The sequence below is a fragment of the Fistularia commersonii genome, unplaced genomic scaffold (genome assembly GCF_037954325.1).
Source record: "Fistularia commersonii isolate RoL2024-O1a breed Wild unplaced genomic scaffold, RoL_Fcom_v1.0 HiC_scaffold_44, whole genome shotgun sequence".
Lineage (NCBI taxonomy): Eukaryota > Metazoa > Chordata > Actinopteri > Syngnathiformes > Fistulariidae > Fistularia > Fistularia commersonii.
Window position 1 is genome coordinate 582,501 of NW_028234002.1, and position 7,500 is coordinate 590,000.

A 7,500-nucleotide genomic window follows, 5' to 3' on the forward strand; every position below is an offset into this window, starting at 1 on the left:
TCTCTGTTTCGCCAACCTATATAGATCGTTCTCACCCTCCTTACTATCCAACTGAGCATACAAGTCATCATACGCCCTTTGTTTTGCCTTCGCTACCGCCATCTTTACCTTTCGCCGCATCTCCCTGAACTGCTTTCTGTTCTCTTCAGTCCTCTCAGTATCCCACTTCTTCTTCGCTAACCGCTTTCTCCGTATATACTCCTGCACTTCCTCATTCCACCACCAAGTCTCCTTATCAACTTTCCTTCCAGATGACAAACCGAGTACTCTTCTACCTGTCTCCCTGATAACACTAGCTGTTGTTGTCCAATCATCTGGCAGCTCACCCTGACCACCCAGACCCTTTCTCAACTCCTCCCTGAAAACCGTGCAACGCTCCTCCCTTTTCAGCTTCCACCACTTTGTCCTCTGCTCTGCCTTTGTCCTCGTCATCTACCTTGTCACCAGAGTCGTCGCACAAACCGCCATCCTATGCTGTCTGGCTACACGCCCACCTACAACTACTTTGCAGTCACCGATCTCTTTCAGGTTACCTCGTCTATACAAGATGTAGTCTACCTGCGTGCTCCTACCTCCGCTCTTATAAGTTACCCTATGTTCCTGTTTTTTCTGGAAAAAGGTATTCACTACACCCATTTCCATCCCTTTTGCAAAATCTACCACCATCTGTCCCTCTGCATTCCTATCCTGGATACCATATCTGCCCATCACTTCTTCATCCCCTCTATTGCCTTCACCAACATGTCCATTGAAGTCTGCACCAATTACCACTCTCTCATTTCTGGGAATATTCTGCATCACTTCATCCAACTCATTCCAGAACTTCTCCTTCTCTTCAGGTTCACATCCCACCTGTGGCGCATAGCCACTAACAACACTGAGCATCACACCTTCAATTTCCAATTTCAGACTCATAAGTCTATCTGACATTCTTTTCACCTCTAGGACGTTCCTTACAAACTCCTCCTTCAAGATGACTCCTACTCCATTTCTCTTCTTGTCAGCACCATAATAGTATAACTTAAAGCCTGCTCCTAAGCTTCTAGCCTTACTACCCTTCCACCTGGTCTCCTGGACACACAGTATATCCAGCTTCCTTCTCTGCATCGTGTCCATCAACTCTCTACCTTTTCCTGTCATAGTCCCAATATTCAAAGTCCCTACTCTCAGTCCCAGGCTCTTTCCTTTCCTCCTCTCTCTCTGCTTCCGAACACGCACTCCTCCTCTTCTTCTTCTTCTTGTTCTTCGACCCACAGTAGCCCGATTTCCATTAGTACCCTGTAGGTCATCAGTACCAATGGCGGTCGTTGTTAACCCGGTCCGCGACCCATCCGGTATGGTATAGTTATGGTTGACTCGCATGTTTGGTTTTGGCAAACGTTTTACGCCGGATGCCCCTCCTGACGCAACCCTCTGCATTTATCCGGGCTTGGGACCGGCACAGGGAGACACTGCTCCGTGCCCCCCCCCCCCAAAGGCAGGCTTGGAGAGACACGGGCCAGTGCCGCCCTGAGGCTGCATTACCCTCTCTTTCTTACATTTATTATAAAAATATGCTTATCTTCCTTTTAGCTCATCACACATGTCTTTATGATTTTCAGTCCATGCCTCAGCCGGCCTGAAGCTCCACTGATGCGCATGTGCGGATGCCTCTATCTAGCGGACATAAAATAAAGACAATCATTCAAATGTGAATGAGTCGGCGTGATGCTCCGGGATGTGTGGAGCTCAGGGAGCTCCACGAGTGAGGGAGTTAAGTTAGGGCGGGGGTGCAAGTAGGCTCTAGGATTCCCCGAGTCGGGGCGAACGATGGGTTTAGAGGCGTATCGCATTGAAGATAATGGCCGCATATCCTTCTTGGACTTTTCTAAAGCCTTTGACTCGGTCGAACATCCATTTATCATAGCAACGCTCGAACATTTTGGATTTGGTTAAATATTCAGGAATGTGATCCGTGGGCTCTATGAGAATATTCATAGCTGTGTCACCCTGCCAAGCGGCACCACTCCGAGCTTCCATGTTGATGTGGGAATCCCCCAAGGTTGCCCCATCTCACCCTATTTATTTATAATTGCTACCGAAATGCTAGCCGTTTATGTTGAAAAGAGCAACGATATCCAAAAGTTAGACGTGCTGGGGACTGAAATTGTTATTAGCCTGCTGGCAGATGACACAACCTTAGTTTTGAAAAATGAACATCAAGTCCCAATAAGTGCCGAAAACAACCAAAACATTCTCCAAGGCTTCAGGATTGTCATTAAACTTAAAGAAATGCAAACTTCTTGCGCTGCATGACTCGCCACTAAAGGAAATCAGCGATGTTTCTATGAAATCAGAAATAAAATACTTGAGCATTTTCCTATCCAAGGACCAAACGTTAAATCAATCCAGGAACATTGAATCTAAACTGAATCAAAGTAAAGCTTAATTCTAATATATGGCTCCAGAGAGATTTATCAATATTAGGCCAGATATATTTGACTAAAATGGATGTGTTTATCCAGATGTATATACCCAGCGTATTCCAATGCTGCTCCAAATCAACTCGTAAAATCTGTTAACCAAATCAATTTCAACTTTATCTGGAGGAACAGACCACACCATCTAAGAAAAATCACATATGGTGAAAGAAACAAGTGAAGGAGGGCTGAAAGTGATAGAGTCGGACTGCTTGAATGGGACATTGAAGGTGAACTGGTTGAAATCCTGGATCAAACCTCATCGTTCTTTCTGGTATTGTACTCCAAACTACTTATTCAACAAAGTCGGCGGCCTGAGTCTTCTGCTTATCTCTGACTTGGATATCAACAAGATTCCTGTCAAATGTTCAGAGTTCCATAAACAAATATTATTATACTGGAAAATGATATACGTACACAATTTCTCACCACACAGTATAATAGTTTGGAACAATCGATATGTACTGCATGGCAACAAACCTCTGTTTTACAAGGAATGCTTTGAGAAAGGTATATGGTCAATAATTGACTTGATGGATGACACTGGCAGTCCTCTGGACAATGAGCAGTTCTGTACTACACACAGATTCAAGCCTCCCATATTAGAGTTGCTAAAGTTACGAAACGCACTGCCTCGACAATTTGTATTCCTGACCAAAAATATAATGACGCACCGAACCGTACAACCACAGTTACCCCGACTATCACTCCAGGGAATCTCAATTGTGGACAGAAAGCGCAGCAACTCCTTTATTAGGAAATGTTTCACAGGAAACTTATTCCCTGGACGTCAAAAAAAAAAAAAAGGATATTTTAAATAAATTTGATGAGGAATCGATTGCCACGCTGCGAACTATGTATCTGACTCTACCCATACCCCCAAGGCAAAAGAGACCCACTTCAAAATTATGACTGACATCTACCCATCTAAGGAATTATCGAGGGTACGCTTTAATTTTGAAGATAATATTTGTACATTTTTTGAAGACAACATTGAAACCACTGACCATATATTTTTTCTCCTTCTCATTCCATCGTCACCAGTTTCCTTCTCAAAAGATGATATAACATTCTGTTTACTTATAAGCAACATAACAGATGAACTCTGTGTCAATGTTCTTTTAGGCCTGGCCAAGTTCTTCATTCACAAGAACAGAATGCAAAAATGCTCCCCAAATTTTAATGTCTTCATAAACGATTTTGAAATATAAAAAAAAAAAAAAAAATCCTTAAAACTTATGGAAAAATCCGAAAACAAAAAAATATAGTTACCCATGTCCGAGGTTCCTTTTTTTTTTGGTAAAAAAAAAAAACAAAAAAAAAAAAACAACTTGATTACATGTTACATTCCCCTTGCAATTTTTTTTTTTTTTTTTCGTTTTAATTTCTTATTTGTCTATCTATTGATTTAATTACTTCCTTTTAATTTCTTTTTTTGTCTCGCACTGTAAATTTCTCACAAACCTGTAACACTATTAACTTCTCATTACATACAGAACAAATGTCCTGATGTCCGTTGCTTCCTCATCCCTGGTTGTTTCATTGACATTCAGTTCTACCTTGCTATGTTTATTTGTACATTTGTATATTTGGGTGTACTATTTATGTTCAATTAAAAACAGTTTGATGTCTGAGATTCCTTGTGAACCGCCAACTTAATTACATGTTATATTCCCCTCACAATTTTTTTTTTTCGTTTTTAATTTTATTTTTCTATCTATTTATTTAATTATATCCTTCTAATTTTCTTTTTTTGTCTAGCATTAAAAATTTCTCGCAAACCGTTAACACTATTAACTTCTGATTACTTACAGCACGATTGCGCTTATGCCCCCCCACCCATCCCGCTTTTTCCGTACGGAGGCAGACACTGAGATCGAAAGCAAATGGGTGTCATTGAAATGCAGTAACAGGGTGATAACAGCCGTGTTCGAAGTGTGTAGGGGCTTATAGGAGAGCAGAAGCACGTCACGCAATTCACCTGAGTTCGGAGGATCGGGAGTACCAGGGCCCATAGCGGAGAAGCGGAAGAGCGGAGTTATGTGTCTCTTCTCAAAGGCGGGGAAGCTGGGGGGCAGCAGGACCCCTTAGACCGGCTAAGGTGAGCCTACTCCGGACAGAGATCACCCGGAGTTATGACTGGAGCTCCCGGACCTCTGGGCACACACATATGTGAATGACTGGATGAGCTAATGTTGGTTTGGTTGTGGATACGTTTCGGCCAATGCTATCAGCACAGCGATGATGAGTTCAGGTGTGTCTGTGTGTGTTTGTGTGTTTGTGTGTGTGTGTGTGTGTTTTTGTGTGTGTGCGTGTGTTTGTGTGTGTGTGAGAGTTTGTTTTTGTGGGTTGGGGGGGGTTCCCGCGGACACGGAGTACCAGGGCCTGGAGCGGATGAGGTGAGGAGCGGAGGAGAGCAGAAGCCCGGACCGTGATTCGCTTGTGTCCAGCGGCTCGGGAGTTCCAGGGCCCGAAACGGAGGAGCGGAGGAGCGGAGGAGCGGAGGAGCGGAGGAGCGGAGGAGCGGAGGAGCGGAGGACAGCAAAACCCCTTTCTGCAATTCGCCTGAGTCCGGCGGATCGGTAGTACCTGGTTCCGCAGCGGATGAGCGGAGGAGTGGAGGAGATGTTTCTCTTCTCAGAGGCGGCGAGGGGGGGGGGGGCAGGACCCCTTACCCTTATCCCCCCCGGACGTTTGAGTGGAGCTCCCGGACCTCCGGGCACGCACATGCGAATGACTGGATCACAGGGAGTGCCAGGGCCTGGAGCGGATGAGCAGAGGAGAGGCGGAGGGCAGAAGCCCGGCCCTGTTCAAGAGTTCCAGGGTCCAAAGCGGGGGAGCGAAGAAGCGGAGGAGGGGAGGAGAGCAGAAGAGCAAAAAACTGGCCCGGAATTCACCGAAGTCCCGCGGATCGGGAGTTCCAGGGCCCGGAGCGGAAGAGCGGAGGAGCGGAGGAGAGGAGGAGCGGAGCAAAGCTAAGCCCGTCTTAACAACAAGGAAATTACAGATGAGGCTATAATTTCTAATGAAAACTTTAAATTCTATAGCCACGTATACACTTCGACATTGTCAAAAAGCGATTGTGACTCCTTTCCATTAAATATTCCTCAATATATCCCAAAAATAAACAACAAACAATATATGTTTGTTTATATATGTTTATATATAAACAACAAAAAATATACAGTTTGATGTCTGAGATTCCTTGTGAATCGCCAACTTAATTACATGTCGTATTCCCCTTGCATTTTTTTTTTTTGGTTTTAATTTCATTTGTCTATCTATTTATCTAATTATTTCCTTTTAATTTCGTTTTTTGTCTAGCACTGTAAATTTCTCACAAACCTGTAACACTATTAACTTCTCATTACATACAGAACAAATGTCCTCATGTCCGTTGCTTCCTCATGCCTGGTTGTTTCATTGACATTCAGTTCTACCTTGCTATGTTTATTTGTACATTTGTATATTTGGGTGTACTATTTATGTTCAATTAAAAACAGTTTGATGTCTGAGATTCCCTGTGAACCGCCAACTTAATTACATGTTATATTCCCCTCACAATTTTTTTTTTTTCGTTTTTAATTTTATTTTTCTATCTATTTATTTAATTATATCCTTTTAATTTTCTTTTTTTGTCTAGCATTAAAAATTTCTCGCAAACCGTTAACACTATTAACTTCTGATTACTTACAGCACGAATGCGCTTATGCCCCCCCACCCCCCACCCCCCCGCTTTTTCCGTACGGTGGCAGACACTGAGATCGAAAGCAAATGGGTGTCATTGAAATGCAGTAACAGGGTGATAACAGCCGTGTTCGAAGTTTGTAGGGGCTTATAGTAGAGCAGAAGCACGTCACGCAATTCACCTGAGTTCGGAGGATCGGGAGTACCAGGGCCCATAGCGGAGAAGCGGAAGAGCGGAGTTATGTGTCTCTTCTCAAAGGCCGGGAAGCTGGGGGGCAGCAGGACCCCTTAGAGCGGCTAATGTGAGCCTTCTCCGGACATAGATCACCCGGACTTATGACTGGAGCTCCCGGACCTCTGGGCACACACATATGTGAATGAGTGGATGAGCTAATGTTGGTTTGGTTGTGGAAACGTTTCGGCCAATGCTATTAGCACAGCTATGATGAGTTCAGGTGTGTCTGTGTGTGTTTGTGTGTTTGTGTGTGTGTGTGTGTGTGTGTGTGTGCGTGTGTTTGTGTGTGTGTGAGAGTTTGTTTTTGTGGGTTGGGGGGGGTTCCCGCGGACACGGAGTACCAGGGCCTGGAGCGGATGAGGTGAGGAGCGGAGGAGAGCAGAAGCCCGGACCGTGATTCGCTTGTGTCCAGCGGTTCGGGAGTTCCAGGGCCCGAAACGGAGGAGCGGAGGAGCGGAGGACGGCAAAACCCCTTTCTGCAATTCGCCTGAGTCCGGCGGATCGGTAATACCTGGTTCCGCAGCGGAGGAGCGGAGGAGTGGAGGAGATGTTTCTCTTCTCAGAGGCGGCGAGGAGGGGGGGAGAGGGACAGGACCCCTTACCCTTACCCCCCCCGGACGTTTGAGTGGAGCTCCCGGACCTCCGGGCACGCACATGCGAATGACTGGATCACAGGGAGTGCCAGGGCCTGGAGCGGATGAGCAGAGGAGAGGCGGAGGGCAGAAGCCCGGCCCTGTTCAAGAGTTCCAGGGTCCAAAGCGGGGGAGCGAAGAAGCGGAGGAGGGGAGGAGAGCAGAAGAGCAAAAAAACTGGCCCGGAATTCACCGAAGTCCCGCGGATCGGGAGTTCCAGGGCCCGGAGCGGAAGAGCGGAGGAGAGGAGGAGCGGAGCAAAGCGGAAGCCCGTCTTAACAACAAGGAAATTACAGATGAGGCTATCATTTCCAATGAAAACTTTAAATTCTATAGCCACCTATACACTTCGACATTGTCAAAAAGCGATTGTGACTCCTTTCCATTAAATATTCCTCAATATATCCCAAAAATAAACAACAAACAATATATGTTTGTTTATATATGTTTATATATAAACAACAAAAAATATACAGTTTGATGTCTG